General features: G+C 49.4%; 1 protein-coding gene and 1 long non-coding RNA gene across 4 annotated transcripts in view; both read left to right on the top strand.

Annotated features, from left to right (window-relative positions):
• The window catches only part of KCND3 (potassium voltage-gated channel subfamily D member 3), a 208,805-nt gene that overhangs the window by 141,942 nt on the left and 42,566 nt on the right, over positions 1-24,297 (top strand). The gene's annotated exons all lie outside the window — the stretch shown is intronic.
• LOC121027688 (uncharacterized) lies at positions 6,556-10,421 on the top strand. The gene is made up of 2 exons (XR_005788867.1): positions 6,556-9,264; positions 10,324-10,421. It is a non-coding gene; the product is annotated as an uncharacterized LOC121027688 (long non-coding RNA).

Genomic DNA, 24,297 nt, shown 5'->3' with positions numbered 1-24,297 from the left:
ACAGAGGAAGGGTGCCTTACATAACCTGTCGGGGGGAGGGGGGGATGACATCAGGGAAGAGTTCCGGAAAGAGGATAAATGGCCTTTTTCCGGTAGAGGGAACTGTGTGTTCAGAGGCCCAGAGGTAAAAGAACACAGTGTATTCGGAGAACAGCAAATATTTCAATCTAAGTGGATGAGAGTTAGGGTGACCATATATCCCAGTTTGCCTGGGACTGTCCTGGTTTATACTATTGGCCCAGCCTAATTATAAATAGTATCGTGTTCACTCTCAGACAATCCCGGTTAGGACAATAAATTATATGGTTGCCATACTTCCAGTGTGTTGGGCTGGAGACGTAGAAACAGAGCTTTGCTAACCCACCCAGAGACTCTGATTTTACTCTGAAGGACATGGAGACCCACCGAAGGATGAATTATAGGGAGCAAGGCTGAGGCCAACCAGACCTTTAGGAGGCAGTGGTCCAGGGGGACAGTGATGACGAATTATTAAGGAAGCAGAATCCACAGGCTTTGGCTACAGAGAGGTCGTGGGGTTCATGGCTAAGGGCATGGACTCTGGTGCCAGGCTCTCTGGGGTCAGATCCCAGGTGGCCACTTGTTAACTAGATGACCTTGCGTTGGGTAAATTATTTCATGTCTCTGTATCTCACTTTCTTTGTCTCTGAATAAGGTATAATAATAGCAGCAGCTCACAGCGTGACTGAGTTAACCTATAAGGCAGTTGTAAGCAGTGACAGGTCAGGGATGTCCCGGTCTCTGGCTTAGGTCACTGGAATGGAAGCAGTCCTTAAGAACAAGAGGAGACATGAGGAGGAAGGACGTGGGGATGGGAAGATCCTTTCGGGATATGCTGGATTTGAGGTGTCAGAGGTAAGAGGAAATACCAGATGGGTAGCTGGATGTGCCGAGTCTGGCATGCAGGGAAGGTCCAGGCTGAAGACTCTGACCTTGGCACCATCCCCTACTGGATGGAGCAGGGGAGAAGTACCTGGAACCCCCTGGGAGCACTAGACTTTAAGTTGCCTATGGAAGGGAGGGGCCCACGAAGGGATCTGAGGCACGATCAGAAAGGCAGGAGAGAAACCAGGAGAGAATGATTTCCCAGAAGCCAAGGGAGGGTTGAATTTCAGCAAGGAGGGCGTTTTCAACAGAGGCATATCCCGCAGCAAGGCCAGCCAGTTCAGAGACGAAGAGCCACCTTCCGGTTAATCCATGGAGACCATCATGGCCTTGGTGGGCACGTTGCACTGTAGATGGCAGGGATTACAGTAGGAATGGAAGACAAGGAAGGAGAGGGAATGAGCATGGACCCGTTTTCAGAAGCTCAGCTAGGAAGGAAAGGGACAGTGGCCACAATAGCGTGCAGGGTCAGGAGAGGTGTGTTCGTCTTTAACGAGCAGAACCTTGAGCTGGGGAGAGAGCAGTGGAGCCGGAGAGGTTGAAGATGCCAGATAAAGGCATAATTGATGGCACACAGTCCTGGAGGAGGCAGGAGCCGATGAGGTGCTGGCGTGCTGGCAGGATTAGCTGACGGGAGGAAGGCAGCCTTCTGTAGTGAGATGGAGGGGGAGAGATAAGGACAAGTGGGGATGCAGGTAACTTTGTGGGGGGGGGGCGTGCTGAGCACGCAGCTGGCACCCTTTTCCCCGGAACCTTGGAGGCAAGACTTCCAAGGAAGGGAAGGGCTGGGGAGGGGTAAGGGGGCTTGAGGGAAGGGTGCATCTGTTAAAGAGCCATGTGGGGAATGAAAACAGTGTTTCCCGGGGGGGCCGGGAGGATTGCTGTTGCCAGGGTGGTCCACATGGACCCTGCAGTCACCTGGGATGACAGCCGTGCTGGGGCTGGCAGGAGATGAAATGCCCTGGTTCTCAGTGAGCAGAAAGTTGGTAAATGACGGACCAACAAAAGGATAGAAGAAGTGTATATCTAAGCATCAGAGAAGCAGGAGGCTTTTGTAAAATTTGACAACAGAGGAATCATTTTGAAGCGGCATTGGTTATCAAGGAGGGGCCTCCCTGCCTCCTAGAAAAATGAGCTTTTCCTCCCAGAGAGGTCTGCAGGGACACGGTGAACTCGAAGGTGGAATCTGGGCCCAGTTTGCCTTTGCCTCGTTTTCCTGCCCATCTGGCATATTTGATAAGCTGTTTTAAAATGTCGGCTGGTTGCCAGGTCACGATCTCGCGGTCCGTGAGTTCGAGCCCCGCGTCGGGCTCTGGGCTGATGGCTCAGAGCCTGGAGCCTGTTTCCGATTCTGTGTCTCCCTCTCTCTCTGCCCCTCCCCCGTTCATGCTCTGTCTCTCTCTGTCCCAAAAAAAATAAATAAACGTTAAAAAAAAATAAAAATAAAATAAATAAATAAATAAATAAAATGTTGGCTGGTTGAGAGTGAGTGAGCGAGCGAACCAGCGAACGAATGAATGCCTTGCTCCCATTCGGAGAGATACTTCCACCTGTACCCGTGTTTCTTGCTGTGGACCTTGCCTCTTTCCTGTCCCTGAGAAGTGCCAGCTGAGCCTCAGCGTGGGGGCCGCCTCTCTTCTCTGGGGCCATATGGGGAGCTGGAAGAAAGGGGCAGAAGGGGTGTTTGCTGTCACTCTTGGAGAGAACCAAAGTCCCAGGGATCGTGAGACCTGCCTGCCCACCCAGCTCCACTCCTGTACCCCATTTTAACGCCAACATAGAACGACCGCACCACGGTCCACCAGCACTTGGGTGTTCAGTAACTCTAAGTAACATTTCAGTGCATAGCCAAAGGAGCAGAGGTAATGTAGCATAAGGGGAAACACGGGGTCAATTGGAGGGGTGTAGGCTTTTTGCAACCGTAGATCTAGTTTCTCAACTGGATTTATTTTGTGCCTGTCACTACCTTCTACCTTACTCCCTAGCCTGGCACTGATGCCTTGATCAGAGAACCCTGAGCTACAGGGAAGAAGGTGCCTCGCTGCTCCCAATGGGGCAAAATGAAGCAAGATGTCCATCCAGGCAGGGAAGACCACAGCCCTCCTATCCCCAGAGACCACCCAGACTCCCACCAAGAGAGCGGAAACAGACTGGCTTTATTTTTAGCTCCCCCGTGAGCCCCTGAGCCCTGCCCCAATTTCTGGGAACAGAGAGCTTGGGGCCCTCACCATCTGGCCATAATGGAGAGACTGGGCGAACCTTATCTTCTCCTGCTGCTCACAATGAAACACCAGGGGAACGCAGCCCTCTCCTCGTCCACATTGTCCAGCCCAGGAAATCTACGTATTGGAGACTCCAGTGGGACTGGAGTCTACTGGAACCATAGGATCAGTCCCATGCCTGGGGCTCTGCCTCTAGCAGGACCTTCAAGGGCCTTGCTATGGGAACCCCAAGCTCCAGCGACTATTCTGACTATGCAGTCTCCTCCCCAGACCCCAACTACCATTTTTCTGAGTTTAGCTTGAGCTTCCCGTAGGACTGGAAACAAATCAATGACTCAGAGAGCAAAGGACAGTGAAAGTAATCAAAGAGGATCCCAACTGAGCTCATCCCAGACAAGGTAATAAACAGCATCATTTATTCATTCATTCAGCAAAGGGTGGAACTCAGGCCTAGAAACATGCTAAAGATGCCAGAAATGAACTTAAAACATCATCTTTGCCCTCAAGATGCACCGCTGTTGTTCTCTGTCCCCCAACCAGGACTCCTGGGATCCAAGGAGCAGAGCGGAGGGGGTGGGGGGTGGGGCTGGGAAAGCTGGTGTTTCTACTTCCTGAGCTGAATCCTCAGGGTTATAGTTTCTCCCCACTTCTATTCTCTGGCAATGGCCCCTTGGTTCATCCTCTCCGCCACGCGTTCTCGGCCCGTATGCACAGCGGAACTGGGAGAGCACCTGTCATACAGACAGTCGTACAGATGGCTGACAGTGGGTGTCACTCACCTTGGCAGAGTTTCTTGGCATTAACTGGCTGCTCCATGGAGCCCCTGATGGTCTCTGTCCATCAGGGTGAGGACCCTCCTTGGAATCATTCTCTGCCCTGATCTCCAGTTACCCGCGCCTAGGCTGAAATATTTTTCCAAGTCCTTCCAGACCCAGCTGGGTCTTTGGCAGCCCAGATATCTCTCAATGGCATTTGCTCCCCAGTCAGAGCCTTGGTAGGTCTCCCCATGGATAGTGGTATCCCCTTTCTCACTCTTGGGCTCTGGTACCTGTAGGAGGTCCTTGCTGCTCCCAAGGCTGATCCTCAGAGGGACATTCAAATGGAGCAATTGAACTAAAGGACAGTGGTCTGGCCAGGGGAGCCACTTAGGGCGGGTGGAGGGTCTGGACCGCTGATGCCGACTTGGAGGTCCACACTGACTCCCCATCACCATGGCACTCCTGCCAGGAGTTCTGTTGAGCCCCACATCCCCTGTGAATGCCCAGCTTAGCAAGAGCAGTCCTGAATCCAGGACACCTGGGCCCCTTGCTGGCTGGCATTTGGGACCCAGATTGATGCCTGGATGGCCTCTTCAGGCGCTCCGCTTCCCAGATGCCCTTCTTCTCTCCAGAGTGTATTTCCATGCAGCAAAGCCCCGGTGTGCCCCGGCACAGAGAATCCACAGAGAATCAGGAATTGTTGAAAATGGCATTATCTGGGTGAAGAGTTATCCCCCCGGCCCCGGGGCACATTGGGCCTAGCCCTGTGCCACCCTCAGCATATGAGGACATACTTCTCCATTCTTTCTTCTCTCCTCAACAGCCCCGAATAGGCAGAGACTAAAATAAGACACTCAAGTGGAAAGGCCAGGGAGGCTGGAGGAAGACCCATGTGACAGCGCGGGAAAGGCAAGCGAGCCAACCTGGGTTCTGCCCTTTTTTGGGGGGCTTATTTGGCAAGTGGCACTTTAGCGACACACCATTGTCTCATTTACTCCTCCCATCGGCCCCACGAAATGAGTATCATTATCCTTGTTAGAGAAAGGAAGGAACCTCAGGGAACTTAACTTGCGCGCAGTCACGTGGAGAGTCGGTTAAGCACACTGATTCTAGAGAAAGCTGAGAAGCAGCAGTTCCAGAGGAGAGTTAGGTTCTCCGCCGTCTCCCCACTAGCACAGAGAGTAGACGACAGTATTGCTTGTCATCTCCTGGGCCCTCCTGCCTGCCTGATGACGCTCATGCCCAGAGGGTACAGCAAGGAAGGTTCTAGCTGCATAGGGAGAGGGGAATGCCACATGCCAGGGAGGTGCCTGCATGTCTGAGATCTGTGAGCCAGAGGGGGTAGACCAGGTGAGAGATCTGAGTGGGGATGTGCCACGACGAGCTGCCTGCCAGACGAGCCCAGGAGTGATGCCCCAGCAGCACAGGACAGAAGGAAATGGTGATAGGATCGCCCCCTAATTAAACACCTGCAGTATCGCTCTGCTAAAAGCAGGAGAGCTGACGTCTTTTTTTTTTATTTGACCCACTAATAATTTTATTCCTTAAAAGGTAGAATGGGTGGGATACCTGGGTGGCTCAGTCAGTTAGGCGTCCGACTTCGGCTCAGGTCATGATCTCACAGTTCGTGACTTCACAGTTTGTGAGTTTGAGCCCCACGTGGGGCTCTGTGCTGACAGCTCAGAGCCCGGAGCCTGCTTTGGATTCTGTGTCTCCCCTTCTCTCTGCCCCTCCCCCATTCGTGCTGTCTCTCTCTCTCTCAAAAATTAATAAAAAATTTAAAAAGATAGAATGGGAAAATAGGGGGACGGAGTCTAGATTGAACCGTGATCCACAGAAAAGAATTATTTGTTATCTGGCGAATGCTGCGTCCCCCAGGGGCAAAGACTTTGCATTTTGTTCACTGTGGTTCCCCCTCTGCCTAGGACAGTGCCTCGCACATTGGAATTGTGCAAATATTTACTCGGTGTATCAAAAAGAACAGGGATGGGAACCTGGAAGAGAGAGCCACATCATCTTAGCGCGACTGATAGCCAGGGAAGGGAACGCTGGCATTTGCAGACAGAAATTTGCGGTTTTATAAACAGAGAATCTAAAAAGCTCAGTGGAACAGTAAGTTTAGTTCCAGGGCCAAAGGGGAACACAATTTAGAGGGTCGGGGAATTATAAAGATGAAATGTCTGTGCTACAGTCACAAACCATCTCTGAGAGAAAAAGGGAGGCATCACAAACAATGACTCATACGTGTTTGAATGAAGGGTGGATAACAAATCACTTTGAGGACGTGATGAAACTATAGCCCATTTCTCCCAGGGGAAAAAAAAAATGCACGTCAATACAAAATTTTGTGCATAATCTGGGGAGGGGTTGGAGACTTCGTGTTACGGAGACCTAACATAAAGGGACCAATGAAGGTCCGGAGAATGCTTCTGAGGGTTTCCTGCTCGGAAGGGATCGGGGACACCTCAGAGGACGGAAGGCATTATAACGAGGAGGGGTGCCAGGGGTCACCACACCCTGCAAGAACTATGTCTGAAAGTCCAAGCCTGGAATAAACATGTTTTTAAAAACCCAGACAGCAAAAAGGCACTTGGGGTATTTCTGTAGTTATTGCTGCAAGGATTCAGGAATCAGACCCACCTGGTTTGAATCTCAGCTTTGTGATAGCGGACAAGCTCTTTAACCTCACCAAGCCTCGGTTTCCTTACCTGTAAAACGGGAGTGATATCTAATCCGGAAGGGTTATTGTAAATAATATGCTTGATAATGCCTGTCAAGTGCTTGGCTTAGTGCTTGGCACATTTGGTCTAATACATATTCATCATCATTATTATTATCATTATTCTCTGCTTGTAATGCCCTTGTCTCCTGTTCTATCAAACCCTTCAATAAAGGTTAGCTTTTAGTGGTTTTTGTTATTTTTAAGTAATGCCTGAAGCAGGAAAATGAACATGATAAAGGACTGCTCCTTGGGGAAGATGATGTAATATTAACTTTGTTCAAAAGAAATAGCTAACAAAAGGGAGTCCGGGTAGCACTGAAGGGCAGGCGAGAAATACAGCACATGAGCCTGCGTGGAAAACCGTGCCCCCGGAAGAGACAGAGAAAAGTAGGGCCACCCGCCTCTTGTTTTGGGAACAATTTTCGATCTGACGTGTCAGGAAGAATATATCTATCATCCTTAAATGCGGTCAGGACTCTCAACCCAGATGTTTGATGTCCCGGGATTTAAGGAATTTGCAGATACGAGGCAGAAGCATTGCTTGTGATTGTTGAGAAACAACACAAAACAGAGGAGATGGGCAAAGACTGGAAACAGCTCGCTTTTCCAAAAACAAGAATCCAGAAGCTCTGGATTGAGCAGTCTAGGATCAAACTGATGAAACTCTAAACAGATAGAGTGGTAGATTGCTCGTTTGTGTGCACGTAGAAAATATATAGATACCCAGGAGCTAGCAGAGGGTCACTAAAAAGAAATCATCCAAAATTAACATGGTTTTTTACTAGGTATATTTTTCGAGGATATTAGAGGAATATGATTGGCATATGGTTGATTTCAGTAAAACATTTAATGAGGTCATTCCTTCTCACATTGTGGATAAGATGGAGAACTGTGGTCTGGGCACTGGTACAACGATGTGACTTCAGAAATGTCCCCTAGAATGCCAGTTGTGCCCCCCAAGTGCCCCCCAAGATTTCAGGAGAATCTCTTTAAAGGTGGTCTGTCCAATGGCTGTGTAAGTGACACAGAACTCATGCTCATAGATGCATAGACACCACCCAGCCAGGAAAGTTCAATTACCAGATGGTCACAGTGTCAGGATGCAAACAGGTCCCCAGCACCTGAAGTGATGGGCTTACTCCGAACAAAATGTAAGGCAGACATGCAAGTGATTTCTGTAGATAACCCACCCTCGAGGAGACAGAGCGTAACTTCCCACTCCCAAAGTGCAGACTGTACCTTGTGACTTCCTTCCAAGAAGGACAGTGTAGCGAGGGGCAGGGATGATCACTGTAACCTCATGGCAGAGAAACCTGACAAACACCACCTCAGCCAGGTGCTCAAGGTGGACATCAATAGGGACAAGTCATGTTGAGGGCATGATTGCATACCTCGGTATGATGTGATAACAGTGATGCTTTATCTCTGTGGTCCCCCTCCCCAAAACCTGTAACCCCCATCTTATTAGAGAAAAATATTAGGCAATTTCTAATTGAGGACGTTCTACAAAATGCCTGGCCAGCGCTCTTCAAAACTGTCAAGATCATCAAAAAGAAATGCTAGGACACTTTCACCCTCTAGAGGAGCCTGAGGAGATAATGACAACTAAGTATAAGGTGACGTCCTAGATGGAACCTTAGGTAAAAACTCAGGAAACCTGAATACAGTATGGTCTGTGCGTAATAATAATTGTGGGGAAATGTAGCACATTAACATGTAAGATGTTAGTAACAGAGGAGAAGGGGTGTGGAACTCTCTGCACTATATTCACAGTTTTTCTGTAAATCTAAAACTATTCTGAAATCAAAAATGCTTATTTTAAAAACGCAATGGATGTAAGTGTAAACTCCTGCTTTTAACATAAAAAACGACTTATAATGTAAGTGTATCTTGGGGAACATCCAGATTAAATACAGCTTATGAGAAAGGCATCCCAGGCTTTCTGTCGACCACATCTCAGTGTCTGGTGCTGGGCAGCACGGCTGTAAGAGGCCGCGAAGCCCACTGCTCCTCCAGCACTACCTCCAGACAGCTTGGCGGCTCTCTACTACTCAGACCACAGGAGGACTCTCAACTCTGCAGCCCAAGCTTCCTGGGTTCAAGCCCAGGCTCTACCCCATTCTAGCTGTAAGAACCTGGCCAACTCACTTAATCTCTCGGATCCTCAGTTTCCTCATTTGCAAAGCGGGCAAACAATGATGAATGCTTCATAGAGCCATTGGCGGAGCAAAGCCCCCCTGGCCCATGCCAACTGCTCAGGAGGTGCAATTCTGTGGGCAACAGAGGTCTGACTGGGGCAAGGCAGGATCTCTGCCTTATTTTTTGAGGGTAAACCTTCTTTCAGAAGGGTGTTCTGTATCTCAGAGAATAGCATTAGATGAGGGGAGCGATGGGGAACTCGTGATACTGACCTTGGAGAAACCACCAGACCAGAGGAGCTATTGCTTCAATGCAAAGTGAAAGCCAGCAAAGGGAAGTGACAGTCTTCGTGATTAATTTACTGAAACCCTAAGTACCTCCCTAAGCCTTTCTGGATCTGTGCTTCTTTATCCTCCACGTACAGATAAGGACACATTTTGGTCAATTTTGCAGGGTAACTGAGAGGATAAAATGTGTTAATAAATATGGAAGAGCACTGAATGAGAAGCAACTGTTGTTAGTAAGTACATGTTTTATGAAAACTACCTTAAATGTATATTTCTTGTGGTGCCGGCTCGGCTTACAGAGGTTGGGCAAGAGGCCAAGACTATGCTTTTTGAAATGCTTACTTTCCTAACTGCAAAGCCATCAGGGGCATGTCAAGAACACAGGCTTCTCTTCAGGGACGGAGTCTCGCGTTGCGAGCTCACGCAGAAGTGAGGGCTGCACTGGAGGCCATGCATAGGCTTTGGGAGCTGATCCAACTTCTGGGAAACTCATGTCCTCCCCTGGAGGATTGAGAGGATGGCGTCAACGTCACGTGGCTGCTGCGCAGTGGCGCGCATGCGTGGGCCAGCCCACCGTCGGCGCGTAGTAGTAGGTCGTGGTTGCTGTTGTAATTTGGCGCCACTGCAGGTCTGTGGCATTGGTGGGGTTCCGACACCCCCCATCACTCTGGCCTGTCAGGTGGAGGGGTCGCCATCCCTGGGGCTCCGGGGTCAGTACGGGAGAGCCCACTCCCGCGGAGACCAACCACAAGGCCCAGAGAAACATCGCAGAGAACAAGGTACAGGGTCTGCGTCAACGGGGTGCAGACTAAGAAGAAGAATCCATCCTGGATATTTCAAAACCACCTTTTATGGAGCTGTCAACAGTCAATGAGGTTCTGAGTAAAAATCAGAGCCCAGAAGGAACCAGATTACTGGGAAGGAGGGGAATTGGGTTGGTGAGAAAGGTGAGGGGGCCATTGCAAAACGCCCCGGCGGTGATTGTGGCATGGAAGGAACCATGGGGAGAAGACAAGCAGCCCGAACTGGCAGCGCCCAGTCCCGGAGGCAGCGCTGTGACGGGGACACAGCAGAGGGAGTACCGTGACTTTGTCCTTTGGGATTCACGGTCACTTGTCTCCTATCTCAGACGCCCAAGAGTCTCCCGTCCAGCATCCGCCCATGTAAATGTCAGCATCATTCAGGGCATGAAGCCACGCATTCTGCCCACATCTTACGCCAGAGATTTCTAAAGATGTTACCACATGCCTTTGGAGAAAAACAACAACAATTGTATTAACAATTTTTTACAGAGCCTGGAGGTACAATAGACGGTGACAGATGGATCTGGATTTACATAAAATGACACAGACGCTGATTTTCTGAATATTTTTGCTAAAATCAACAACAGCTAGAATGGATCACCCCCACCACCACCCAACCACTGCCAAACAGGAGAGCCAGCACTCTGTGAGTGCCTGGTTCACAAAGCTCAGGAGTTAAAGTCTCATTGGGTTTGGCTGACTCCCTCCCACAGCCCCCCCCCCAGCACTGTTTCCATCTCGGCAGGCTGCTTTGGATGAGCCTAGAATCCGAGAAACAGCTCTTAGCTTCCCCCTTAGATGGGCCAAGCACCCTCCCAGCCACCAGGGTCCAAGCTGCTGCCTGTCCCTCTGGGTCAACGCGACCCCACTGGTTGCAAATGAGTTGGCTTACCTGTACCCAGAACAGGGCCCCACATTTGAGGAAGGATATTGACAGACCGAAGCAGGTCTGAGGTTGGGCACCTGGATCATGTCCTGCTGGGGAAGCAGCCTGCTCCTTGTCTCAAATACCTGCACAGTTGTCATATAAAAGATGGGATAAACTTCCTCTGTGTATCCTCAGAAGGCAGAGTTAGAACCCAAGCTGGGGAGAGGCAGATTTTGGCTGGATCCTGATGAAGACTTTCTCCCCATTGGTGCCTCTGATAATCTGATTACATGGAGAAGTAATTCATTCTTCGTTATGGCAAGGGTTCAAAGACTGGATTATCACCTGTCAAGGTTGCTGTTGCGGGGTTCCACTTTGGATGAAAGATCGGTTGAGAAGATCTCTAAATTCCTTTCCAAGCTTCAGACGATGTGTTTGTGTGTTCTCAGTAAGTAGAGCAGAAACTGAGGATCATGGTTTAGCTGGAAAGAACTGAGATTGGTATGTAGAACTGAGATAAATTCCTCAAGTTAGTAAGTCTTGAGTTTTGGTTTTAAGCTCTTGTTTTGTTTTCCAAGCTCTTTTTAACAGAAGGAGCAGTAAATCTGAGTCTGAGCCACAGGACCAGATTTGGCTCCTATTTGAATGTTTAAAGACACCTGCTCTTTATAGGAAAGTTCTCTCCAAATTCCAGTGGACCAGTGGACATCAGTGACTACTTTCATTCCCTGGGCCTTATCCTCGCATCCAACTTTAAGGTGGTCACAGGAACAAGGAGAGAGCTGGATGAATATATCTAACCCCTTCCATGGGTCAAAGCCTTGATCTTGCCCCGTGTGAAATGGCAGAATAGATAAATGGAATTAGGCCCACCCAAGGGGCCATCTCAAATGACTTAGAGCCCTACTTCCCCCTTTATCAAAGAGGCATCCTTGCCTGTGGGTAACCAATCTTCCTCCTACTCTTAGCCTGTGAGCCCTGGGCCCTCGACCCATAACCTGGACAGTTCATTTCCCTCCTGTAATAAGCTCTGTTCAGGGCTACGTCTTCTTGGGTTTTCTTCAGCCTTTTTCAGCTTTTTAAATCAGATTAGTTTGTTCGTTTGTAAAGGTTTTCAGTCACTGCTGCCCACCTCCGTCTTCCCTGAAGGCCTACCTACACACCAATTATCAGCTGTACATCCAGAGAGATGCCCCTCTGAATTAAGAAATTGATAAAGAGGGGCTCCTCGGTGGCTCAGTCGGTTAAGTGTCCGACTTCAGCTCAGGTCATGATCTCACAGTCCATGAGTTCGAGCCCTGCATCAGGCTCTGTGCTGACAGTTCAGAGCCCGAGGCCTGCTTCCGATTCTGTGTCTCCCTCTCTCTCTGTACCTCCCCTGCTCATGCTCTGTCTCTCTCTGTCTCAAAAATAAATAAAAACGTAAAAAAAATTTTTTTAAAGAAATTGATAAAGAAAATGGTATCGAGAGGCTCTATTTTAGACGCCCTGGCCTTCGTGTATGGACAGCAGAAGGCACAGTGCTTGTGCCAGAAATCAGCACCGCCACCATTTGGACAGTGTTCCCCTTAATTTGTTCTCTTTTCTTCATCCAAAAAAATTCTGGCTGGCTTTCTGCTCTTACCTTGACCTGTCTGAATTTCTTATTTTGAGCATGATTTCTAAGGAACTGAGGACTTGTTACAGGCTTGAAGCATAATTTCAGGCAAGACGCCTCTCCTTCTTGGCCTCAGGCTCTTTGCCATTGAGCCGTTGATGCCCCTGTGGGCCACATTAGGAAGGGCCGCTCATTAAGGATCCATTGGATGGCGACAAAACAGTTGCAGAACTTCGAGCTGCTCGCAAGAAAGGGAAAGGTCTACACTAATCATCCCAGAGTCTAAAAGGCTTCCAGCATCTGTCAAGATTCAAGTGTAAACTAGGCGCCATAATTGGGCCCTAGTATCTCTAGCAAGTTTTCCTGACACCTCCACAGAGTAGTGGATGGATTAGAAGTGGTGTCAAACGGCGAGCCTGTTAATGTGCAAAGCAGAGAGGTGTCGAAACTGGCAAAAAGCAAAGCCTCCATTTCTTCTCAATCTCCATAAAAACGAGTGAATGTAGATGCTTGGCTGTCACCAAGAACCAGGGACCAAGGCCAGTTTGGCAACACTGCTGATGTGTGGTCCTACTGTTTTCCTGGCTCTCTCCCCTCTTGCCTCCCACCTGCCCCTGAAACTTTAATTACCTCCTGGACCCAGTGTGATGTCTGCTTGCTGGTGGTGAGCTGGAAGAGGGAGGAGAGATGGCTCCCCTTGACATACAAAAGCCCGTCAGCCTTCACAGCAGCCATGGGGAACAGAGTGGCTGTTTTTAGTTATAAAGACATCTTGGTGGGAAGATTTACCAAAGATGTATTTATACCATTAGAAGTACACCTCCCTTCGGCCTAGTTATCTCCAGTACCACATTTGTCATTCTGCCACTGCATTCCAGGGGGATTCGGGTGGGGTGGGGGTGGGGGCTCTATCTGAATTGAAGCTTGAGTTTTTAGATGGAGCAGTTACAGGTCTAAGTAAAAAGCAGGACCTGGGACGCCCTCCATAGCCACCTTTCTCGGTGCCGGTCCTAGAAATAGTTTTAGCTGTCCCACACTTGGGGAAGGGGGTGAGGTTGGGCACATCTTCAGAAAAGAGTTAAAGGATTCGGACACTGCAGAAATATAAAATTATAGAAGAGATAATGGGAGAATTGCATTAGTGTTTTTTAAAGTTAACTTGGATTGACAAAATCATCCTGGAAATTCTTCTGGAAGTTAGAAAGCCTCCAGAAAGAGAACCAAAAAAAAAAAAAGAGAGAGAGAGAGAATCAGCAGATCTGATCCATGTTGTCACTCAACATCCCAGGCTAGTGGCAGAGTTAAAAGCCCCTTTATGTCTCTGTGCTTTGCACATACACATACTTGGGACTGCATACACCTGCCTTTGAAAGACGCCTGTTGTTGGCTTCCTGATCATCAGCCAGGGAGGTCCAGGGCCAGTGCAAATGAAGGTGGGGCTTCCTGAGTCTGTGACTTCGGTCGCCCGGTTCAGTGGGGTTCTAGAAGTGAACTACCAGCCCCGCACACAGCCCTATGCTCTTGGTTCTGGTATATAAAGGAGAGAGATTCTAACCCCTGTGCTCCAGGAGATTACAGCCTTGCTGAAGAAAAAACTTCAAGGTAGTGCCACTTACCCAGCACTTCCCACCCCTGGCTGCAAGGGGTCTCCTAGAGAGAGTTGTTTTTTTTTTTTTAAATGTATATGCCTGGAGCCTGTGAATCAGAATCTCTGGCTGTGGGCTGGACCCAGAGAGCTTGTGTGTTTTAAATGTTCCCCCAGGTAATGCTCACAGAGCCTGCCCAGCACAGATCCATGGATCTACATTTGGGAGCACAGGGACTGGGACAGTTGGTGCCTTCCTGGAGGAGGTGAGACTGAAGAGAAAAATATAATCTCTTCCCTGAAGAGAAAAATATAATGGGCGGGCAGGCAAAGTTCAGGAGGAGCAAGAAGGAGGAAGTAAGAGTGAGGTGGGGCCTTCAGGGCAAGAGATTTGAGACTGCCCAAAGAGAGAAACTGGCGTCCATCCGTCCATCCGTTACTTTCCTTCTTCTCTGAGGACGAAAGAGGGAGTTAGCACAACCACCATTAAAGCAGAGTGAGTATCGCAAACCTTTGAGGCCAGCAGGGATGCTGCCTGAATCCATCCACCACAAATTTCTCTGATGTCCTATTTGATTATAAAATTCATGCAAACCATGCTTATTTTGATATAAAAAAGAACATTTTCCCACATCTTCTAGTTTAACAGACTGGTTTTCAACCTTTCTGGTCTCAGAAAAATCATCAAGGACCCCAAAGTGCTTTTATTTATGTGGGGTATATGCAGTATTAGAAATCAAAACTGGAATTTTTAGGGGCGCCTGGGGGGGCTCAGTCGGTTAAGCATCCAACTTTGGCTCAGGTCATGATCTCATAGTTCGTGGGTTTGAGCCCCACATGAGGCTCTGTGCTGACAGCTCAGGGCCTGGAGCTTGCTTCGGATTCTGTCTCCTTCTCTCTCTGCCCCTCCCCCACTCGCGCTCTGTGTCTCTCTCAAAAATAAGTAAATGTTAAAAAAAAAAAACTGGAATTTTTAAAGTATTTAACAGCGTGTGTCCATTAATTCATTTGAAAATAATAAATCCATTGGGTGTTAACATAAATTTTATGAAAAATAGCTATATTCTCCAAAATAAAACCAGCGGGAAGAGTGGCATTGTTTTACATTGTTGCAAGTCTCTTGGTGGGGGGGGGGGCGCGGTGGGGAGAGAGGTCTGACTTAACAGGAGGCAGGTGGATTCTCATACCTACATCTGCATTCAGTCTGTGGTTATGTGTGGTTTTAGCTGAGGCAGATGAAGAAACCCCAGACCCACATAGAAAGGCCAGGACCAAGGTGGGATCAGCAGAGCACCTAGGAAACACAGTCAAAGGAGGCACCTCTCTGAGGGTCGGCCCAATGCAGGGTCGGCCCTGAGAGCGAGGGAGGGACTTCTCAGCTTGTGTGCTCCGGGAGCCTGGCACACAGATACTAGTACTGAAATGGCCTTGTCAGGTAAGGGTGGGCATTCTTCTTTGACGCCACACCAAAACTCAGCAAGCATTGCGCACGTAGTTGCATTGTGGAATCTGAACCATACCGATGTACTTTTTATGTCCTGTCGAACTTAAAATCTATTAGTCATTCTTGCATATTCACTGACCACTTTGAAAGGGTCTCAAGACTCTTGGGACTGCACAGACCATCACTTGGACAATTGCTGGGTTAAGAGATGCTCTAGGAACTGCAAGGAAGTTCCCGTAGCTGGAACAGAGACAGAGGTACAGAAAGTGATGAGTAGATACAGGAGGCTTGAGAACTGAGCTGGGACCAGACCTTATATGCTACGCTAAGAAACTGGCCTGGATCTGGAAAGCTATAGGAAGCTGTGCAAGAGTCTTAAGCAAGGGTGAGATGGGACCAGATTTATATCTTTAGATTCATTCTTTGTTCAACTGATATTTATTGAGCTCCTGCTGCGTCCCAGGCACTGGTGATGATAATGAACAGAGATTTCTGCCTTTGTAGAAATGGAGCCCACATGGAGCATCAATTTTAGTGGGAATCAGAAAATTAAAAAATATATAGACATATAGATCCACCCTGCTGGCAGTGGGGGATGGGCTGGCAGAGATTTAGACTGAGGGAAGAAGGGTGCAGACTGTCATAACGATGTCCAAGGGATGACGGTGACCAGGCGAGGGGCAGGGGAGTGACCTGGGAGGGAACATGAGAAGGGCAGAAGCAGCGTTAAAGGTGCCGTGAGCCATGTTGCCATGCGGGAGTCTGGGATGGTGCCCAGTTTACCACCTCAGACAGGCAGTTGGGTGCACTGTCCTCTGATACAGTGCCCCCACAGGGAGAAGCATTTGGCAGAGAAGGACAGTCCGCTCAGTCAGCAACCTGTTGGGCTTGAGGTGCCTGGAGAGTGGGGCCATTCAGATGGAGATGTCCAGTAAGTTGTTGGATTGTGTGGGTCCACCTCCCAGGGCGGAGGGCTGGGCTGGGGACTGATATGTAAAAGTCATCACTTATTCGGGTGCTGAGCGGATAACATCACTGAAGAACAGTGCTCAAAGTGAGGAGAGAGCACCCCCAAGGGACACGGCTACCTATCCACCTGTTCCTGCTACCTGCCTTGAGTGCAGCATGTCTAAAGTCAGCCGTGTTGTCGCCACCTACCCCTGAAGACTGTCCTTCTTCTTAGCTAACGAAGCCAATAACCATGTCACCATCCCCCCGCCCCCACCCCCTAGAGATGCTCTCCTAGCGCTCAACGAGCATGGCTCCATGATCCACCCAGCTCTCCCTGCCTTGCCCTCTGTAGCCCTAGACTGTCTGCACTCTTGCATTCTGTTCCACAAAGCCCACTTGCATTACCCCTAACATTCTCACCAGAAGCTCATCTACCTAGATAATCCCTACTCATTCTTCAAGACCTGCTCGAGCACCCCCTTTCATTTTAGGTCTTCACCCCTCCACCTCCAGCCACACACAACCACATGCCATCAGACATATTTGATCATCTTCCCCCTCACTTCCCATTCGGCCTCGCCAGGACTGCATTCTAACGCCCGTGGTGCTGTGGGGCTTTGCCGTGCAACCGCAAGGGGTATGTTCATTTGTCTTCAAGTGGCTCTAGCTGCCTCAAGGCCAGAGGGGATCCAGGATGGGGTGTGAGCAAGGCTGTAAGCATCGCAGAATTCAAAGACGGGGGAGGCAGTGCCTTGGTTCCAAGCGCCCCATTTGTTCAAAGACAGTCCCTAGCTGCCGCGTCTGGGTGGCCTGCTTAACTTGAGCATCTGACTCTTGATTTCGGCTCAGGTCATGATCTCACAGTCATGAGACTGAGCCCCAAATCAGGCTCTGTGCTAACAGCGTGGAGCCTGCTTGGGATTCTCTCTCTCTCCCTCTCTCTCTCTCTCTCTCTGCCCCTCCCCTCTGCTCTCACACGTGCTCTCTCCCTCTCTCTCAAAATAAATAAATAAACATGAAAAAAGTTAAAAAAAAAAAGTCCACAGCTTAAGCTGGGTGGCAAAAGGGGGTGTCCACAGCAATGAGGAAAGTCAAGTGTCCAGACGAGAGGACAGAAAGCTGAGCAGAGCTTCAGGGCTCACTCCATCCGCTAGCATACCGGGCTGTGGCATGTGACGGCTCACAGAGGTCCCCTCAGGCCACAGTGAAGACCTGTCCTCTCAGGGTGGACCTAGGGACTGGGGATTGGCAAATCTTCTTGGGTGACGTAGAACAGATACCTCAGAGCCCTCCAACCGGAAGTGTGGTCCAGACAGCACCGACAGCATCTGAAGCACACAGATCGCATCCGTGGCGTCACTGCCTGGGGTGACGGTAAGGGAGCCAGCCCAGCCAGGGCAGCGGGTTCGCGCTGTCACTAATGGGAGATGAAGATCCGTAGTATAAATGCACTCTTTTTCTATTCAAACAAGAACCATAACAAGCTAAAAGCCGAGACAGAAACCCATAAAGCGAGACAATTACTATGAGACAGCCACAGGTAGACGGAAGCGAAAGCTGGGTCCCATCTTTGTTCACAAAGCCCCAAGGACATTGTATGAATGCCAAGCTCTGTGAGGGAAGGAAAAAGCCTTTGTCAGATCTTGCTGCCTGCACCAGACACAGCCCTGAGCCCAGCAAACATGGCGGGAACCGGGATCACTGGGGGCGTTGCTTCCCATGCCCAAATGTGCCTGGTTGGGACACGCTGCTTGCTGTGGAGGGGCGAGCTTGGGACCCCACATTGCTCCTTTGGAGGAGCCGCTCCCAGTAGCCCCTGTGCAGAAGGCAGGTGCTCCCCACCACCTCCAAACACCAGTGCTCAGTAGTGAAAAGGAAATGGAATAGAACAACCCGGAAACTGTCCATCTTCTTACTTTTCTCTGTCCCAAGGCTCTAGAGAAAGAATGGCAGGGTCCCCTCCTGGGTCCCTTGGAGCCCCATTTCTTCTTCCTCTGCTCAGCCCCGGCTCACCATCACCATGTCCCAGAGCAGAAGGGAGAGAGGAGCTAGATAATTACCAACACCACGCACCTGAGGGAGGGGGCAGCAGAGGGAAGTGAAGACAATGTATATAGACTTGGGAGTCAAGTAGGCTCTGCTCATTAAAGTTATAAATCTCTCTGAGCCTCAGTTTCCTCATAGACAAAACGGGTATGATAACGTACTGGCTTCACAGGAACATTGCAACGAGTGCATAAGGTAATGCACACGAAATTCTTAGCCTGGTGCTCGGCATATACTCAGTGCTCCCCACAGGTTAGCTATTGCCACTGTGATTATCTGTCCCTGCCCTCCTTAGGCCCGGGAATCCCTATACCTAACTTACAATATAGGCAGATATCAAAATGCTGTCTGCTCAGTGTCTGGGGCGGGGGGCGGGGGGGAGATCGCTGGGGAAAACCCTGATTCCTGTGCAAGATGGGCTCCTGTAGTACGAACCCACTGCGGGTCACATAGCCAAGCAGGATCACGGGATGCAGTGGGCGCTCACTCAGTCTCCCCCTCCAACCAGCACCTGTTGCCTCCCCCTCTCGCCTGGGCATTTCCCGTTTGCTGCCTCCCCGCCTCACTCCAGGAAACTCCTGCTCACCTGCATGCACATCTGTTCTCTTAGTGGCACAGCCTATGTCTCCCAGCTCTGCGACACACTTGGGCAAATTACTTACCCACCCTGTGCCTTCGTTTTTTTCATCCGAAAACTGGCAGTAATAACCGCGCCAGCCTCACAGGGTTGTTGGAGATTAAGCCAGGTGATTCATGTGCAGCACTTAGAACAATGACTGGCATATTTTAAGTGATTTTTCAGTGTTAGGTGTTATTATGACAGAAGGCCCGTGTCTCCTATGAGTAGGGATTTGCTCTAGGGTGCCACTGTCCTCTGAAACCCTGAATGAATTCTTCATCCTTAGGAATCTTTCAGGTATCATGAATTCATCAACATAATAAACCACCTGTGAGTGACCTTCTGCCCTGAATAAGCATTCACAAGAGAGAGTAAAAAGCCCTGAACCACACCTGAGGGTGTAAGGCCTGAACATCTCTATGTGTTCATGATAAGGGATGGGGTGGGGTAGGGGGGCAGTGCACTCAGGTGCACTCAACGGAGACCATGATGCATGACAGCAGATATATATCCTAGGCTTTAAAGTTAGAAGTGAAGTTATTATGGTCCCATGGCTGCAAACTCCAGAAGAAAACATAGCTCACAAGGTGTGGGTGACTTTAAAAATGAAATTATAGCAATAAAAATCACATATAATTCCAATGAGGAAGAAAATGGAGCAGCTAAAGAAATCAATGTGGCTATATGGGAAATGTATAATGAACCCAGATTTTAAAAGTCACACTGGGAAAAATATATTTGCAGCAAATATTGGATAAATGGTTAATATCTTTAACATATAAAGAGCTGGTATAAATCAATAATAAAGCCCCTGAGGCATAATGGGAAAGGGAGCCGAAGAGATGATATAAACAATTCACTAAAAAAAATAATAAAGTCAGTTTTCCAAAAGATGAAAAATTTTCAGTTTTATTAGTGATCAAAACAAAAATTCAAACAACTAGAGAGCTACTCTTGCCTTGTCAATTAGCAAATTCATAAAAATTACTTTCCATTTTGATTTTTAATGAATCTGAATAAATCTGGTAAGGGTGCAACATATAGTCCCATTCAAACCTTGCAAGTAGGACATGGTACCCAGGAGAGGCACTTCTTAGATCTATCCTCAGGAGACAGAGCTGTTATTAATAATGTTCGTTGTACAAGCAAAAGAAATAATCAACATGCAGCATGATGTTTGTGATGAATTCATCACAGTATAGGAAGAAACAAGAGATAAAAATCACATGGATAGTATGTTAACAACTATGATTTTTTTAAAAAATGTTTTTAATGTTTATTTTTTTTGAGAGAGGGTGCAGATAGGGACAGACAGAGAGGCAGACACAGAATCCGAAGCAGGCTCCAGGCTCCGAGCTGTCAGCACAGAGCCTGATGCGGGGCTCGAACTCAGGAGCCGTGAGATCATGACATGAGCCGAAGTCAGACGCTTAACCAACTGAGCCACCCAGGTGCCCCCAAAAGCTATGTTTTTTAAAACTAATAATAAAAACTGGTAGAGTACAAAATACAAACGGTGATATCTTTGGGTAATGGAACGATGGACAATTCTAGTTCTTTCTGCTTTTCTGCTTAGTAATCAGATTTTCTGCAATGAGCAGGCATTACTTTTATTATGGAAAAAATAAATGTGATGTGAAAATACTGGAGATAGGAAAAGACCTGGAAGAAAGCTCCCATAATTGAAGACAAATCTGACAGACAAGTACGATCATGTGGCCCAACGTCAGGGACCCTTAAAGCTTCCTGGGGGTCTGGCTGTGGGCAGTGCTGTGCTCAACAGGAGGTTCAGGGGTTCGTGTTCACGTCCACAAGACAGGTGTGCTGCCTGGGAAGCATGCGCAGAGTGGACAGGAACCCCTGTGTGCGGTGGGCCACATTGTACACTGCAAAGTGAGGAGAAACCTCAGACCACAGGGTTGAGACATCAGTGACCCACAGTGTGGCCCACTCCTCCCCCAACTGTGGTCTCTGGATCACTGGTGACCCTCAGAATGATGCTGAGTGAAGCCTGAGGCAGCTGAGATAGTGTACGGAACCAGAACTTTTTTTAGTTCCTTATTTTTCAGTTTATTCGATCTTTCCGATTATACTAAGGAGGAAGTCTTAGTTTGGCTCTTAGAGTCTCTGTAACGCTGGGGTGAGCCGTGCTGATCTCCCTTTCTGACAAAGTGTGATAAACACGGAGTCCAGGACCCTGGGCGTCTGGAACATGAGAGGGGCAGGACGGGGAGTGTCTCACAATGAGGAACCGGGCTGTCCGAGCCTGGCCTCTCCCCCCATCCGCCTGGGCTCTGTCCCCCATGCCCTCCTGCCACCCGAGGAGCTGTCTCCTCTACATCAGTGTTCTTCCGCTTTTCTCTAAGCAGCAGACTCACCCTGTCTTGTTCTTTGCTGTGAGTGTTGTTTTTCATATGGTTTTGTTGTGTTTGTTGTTGGACTTTTTTGTTTGCTTGCTTGCTTGTTCGCTGCATTGGGGAGGGCATGGGATCGTGCTATCAGCACACCTGAAAATGTTTTTAGTTTGTGTCCGCACTTTTCCTAAAAAGCTGGCCTCTTCCCCATCCTTCTCTGGGGGCCACGCTGCTCTCTGGCGCTGGGCTTTGCCTGTTTACAGCTAAAGCAGCCTTTTTCTTTTGTGTTTAGTTTTGGTTTTCAAATGAGTGTTTATCTGAGAGTCCCCGGCGTGGCCACATTAGTGTCTGTGGATGCCTCCTGATTGGGATGATTTGTGCTTGTGTAGTCAGAATTTCCCCTAACAGTCTTGCCGGGGCCGCTAACTAGCTGAGGGACCCTATGCAAGTCGTTCAACCCTGCTCAACGGGTAATGACACTGCCCTACTTAGCCCCCGGGTCACAACGAGGACCAAATGAGCTGGTAGTCACAAAGCGCTTTGCAGGGCGTAATACGCCCCACAATGAAATGCATTATTCGGCTCCTATTTTTCCTTTGCTTTTCCCATCAAGGCAAATGTTCTTCAGATTGGAAAGCGTAAAACCGGCACTATTGAAAAGGGAACCGAAGCTCAAAATAGGGGAGAAGAGAGAGAGGAGTTCACTCTCTTTAGATGAGCTCAGTCCCCTGGTGCCTTGGAATCGTCAGGCCTGATTCGCAGGCTGTGATGCGATGTGTCAGGTTCTGCTGTGTTAGGGGCCAGAGCGGGTCTGGCAGAGGGAGAGCAGGAGGCACAGCGGGGCTCTGGCCGCTGTCACGCTTGAGAAACTGTTGAAGGAACCTGGGAAGTTTAGATAGGAAAAGACCTTGAAGATGGCATACAGACCCCTGCCCACCAAGCCTCACAGCCTGCAGAGCACATCTCTCCACCCCACTCCCCACCCTGCCCAGCTGCCGCAGGATACTCCTCGGGATCTTTTTTTTTTTTTTTTTTTAACATTTATTTATTTTTGAGACAGAGAGAGACAGAGCATGAATGGGGGAGGGTCAGAGAGAGGGAGAGACAGAATCTGAAACAGGCTCCAGGCTCTGAGCTGTCAGCACAGAGCCCGATGCCGGGCTCGAACCCACGGACCGCGAGATCATGACCTGAGCCGAAGTCGGCCGCTTAACCGACTGAGCCACCCAGCCGCCCCATTCCTCGGGATCTTTGAGGGGAGTTCACCATCTCCCCAGTGGAGGGACAATTCAGCCGTGAGCACCCCGCCCCCCCCCCCGCCCCCGCACTTCTATGGTTCCATCCTAAGCTCAGCCACCTGCCTGGGCCCCACCGCTGTCTGTCTGGGTTCAAGGTGCGGCCCCAACTGACAAACCATGTTCAAGGCTGGGTCTTGGCTTTCCCAGCTCTGCGACGGAAATGATAGCTCCCCCACAGGCTTGCTGTACCCTTTAGATCAGATGACATACAATTCCGAGCACAAAGTGTGTGTTCAAGTGACGCTAGTGCTTCTCCTTCTTCGCTTCTCCTGTGCCTATTTCTGATTCTAAAAAGAGGATTGCTTCCACGAAAATTAGAGATTCCTGTGTCCAACAGTACCATCTCTGGGTGGATACTCAAAAGAATGGAAAGCAGGGACTCAAACAGATGCTCATATACCAACATTCATAGCGGCATTATGTCCAGCAGCCAAAAGGTGAAAGCAGCCCACTGTCCGTCATCTGTCCGTCAACAGACGAACGTGCAGGTAAAATACCGTGTAACCTGCAATATTGGGATATTATTCATATCCGTGGGATGTTACTCAACCATAGAAGGGAAGGGATTTCTGGCACGTGGCCCAACCTGGATGGATCGGGAAGCCATTGTGTGAAGTGAAATTCATCAGACACCAAAGGACAGATGATGTATGATCCCACTTACACGAGGCACCTAGTGTCGTCGCCCTGGAGGCAGAAAGTGCAATCGTGGTTGCTAAGCACAGGTGAGCGGGAAATGGGGAGCTGCTGTTTTATAGGTAGAGTCTGAGTCGGGGAAGAGGAAGCAGTCCTGGAGGCGGATGGTTGCCCAACACTGTGAATGTGCTTCGTGCCATTGAACTGTATACCTGAAAATGACTGAACTGGTGCGTTTCTATGTTACGTATATTTTACCACAATAAGAAAAATTGCTTACGTAACAAAATATGTCCATATATAATCCATCACAGCTCAATGTCGAGGGCAGAGAGAGATCCAGTAGGCTTTAGGGGGAAGTCTCAGACAGAGGGTTGCTTATAGTTCCTGAAAAGAAGTCCCACCTCTCAGTTCTGGGGGGTGGGGGGTGGGATAAACAGCACAGGAAGTGAGCCCCGCTTCCTGACTTGTCTAACATCAGCACACACGCCCGCCCCTGAGAGCTAGCCGGTCTCACCATCCTCCTTCCAGACAGCAGCAGTGTTCAGGATAGCCCGGGCCCCAGGGACCTCTCCCCAGCCCCTCCTCTAGGAGCAGCAGGAACCCACTGCCTGCAGACAGAGCAGGAGCCCAGTGTGAGCGGGTACCCAGCTGCTGGTGCTGCAGTGGAGGATGCTGGCCTGACCTCCACTCATCAGTGGGACAGGGAAGACCCACCACTGGGTGCTTCCAGAAAGTGCCCTGAGCCCCTCATCCTTCCAGCTGCCTTCTGGACAACCCGAAACCCAGAGCAACCCTGAGGCCCAGGACCAGAGCTGGCCACACCCCGGGCTTCCTGAGCAGGGAGGTAACCAGGCAAATCTCCGGAGTCCTCCCTCCAGCACTACAGCCCCAGGACATTTGTGGAGGGCACCCGAGCAGGCCTGGCTGCCCAGGCCCGGAACCGACTCCACTGCCAGCTATAGCCGTCAGGTAACTGACCTCTCTGGGCCTCTAACACCCATCAGTAAGATGCTAAATCCGTTCCTGGCTCCTGGGACCTCCACAGGCAGGGAGCAAAAATCT

This window comes from Herpailurus yagouaroundi, unplaced genomic scaffold (genome assembly GCF_014898765.1).
Source record: "Herpailurus yagouaroundi ecotype Mexico unplaced genomic scaffold, PumYag 77, whole genome shotgun sequence".
NCBI classification, from domain to species: domain Eukaryota; kingdom Metazoa; phylum Chordata; class Mammalia; order Carnivora; family Felidae; genus Herpailurus; species Herpailurus yagouaroundi.
Note: the sequence above shows the minus strand (reverse complement) of the source record. Positions and strands in the feature narration are given on the sequence as shown.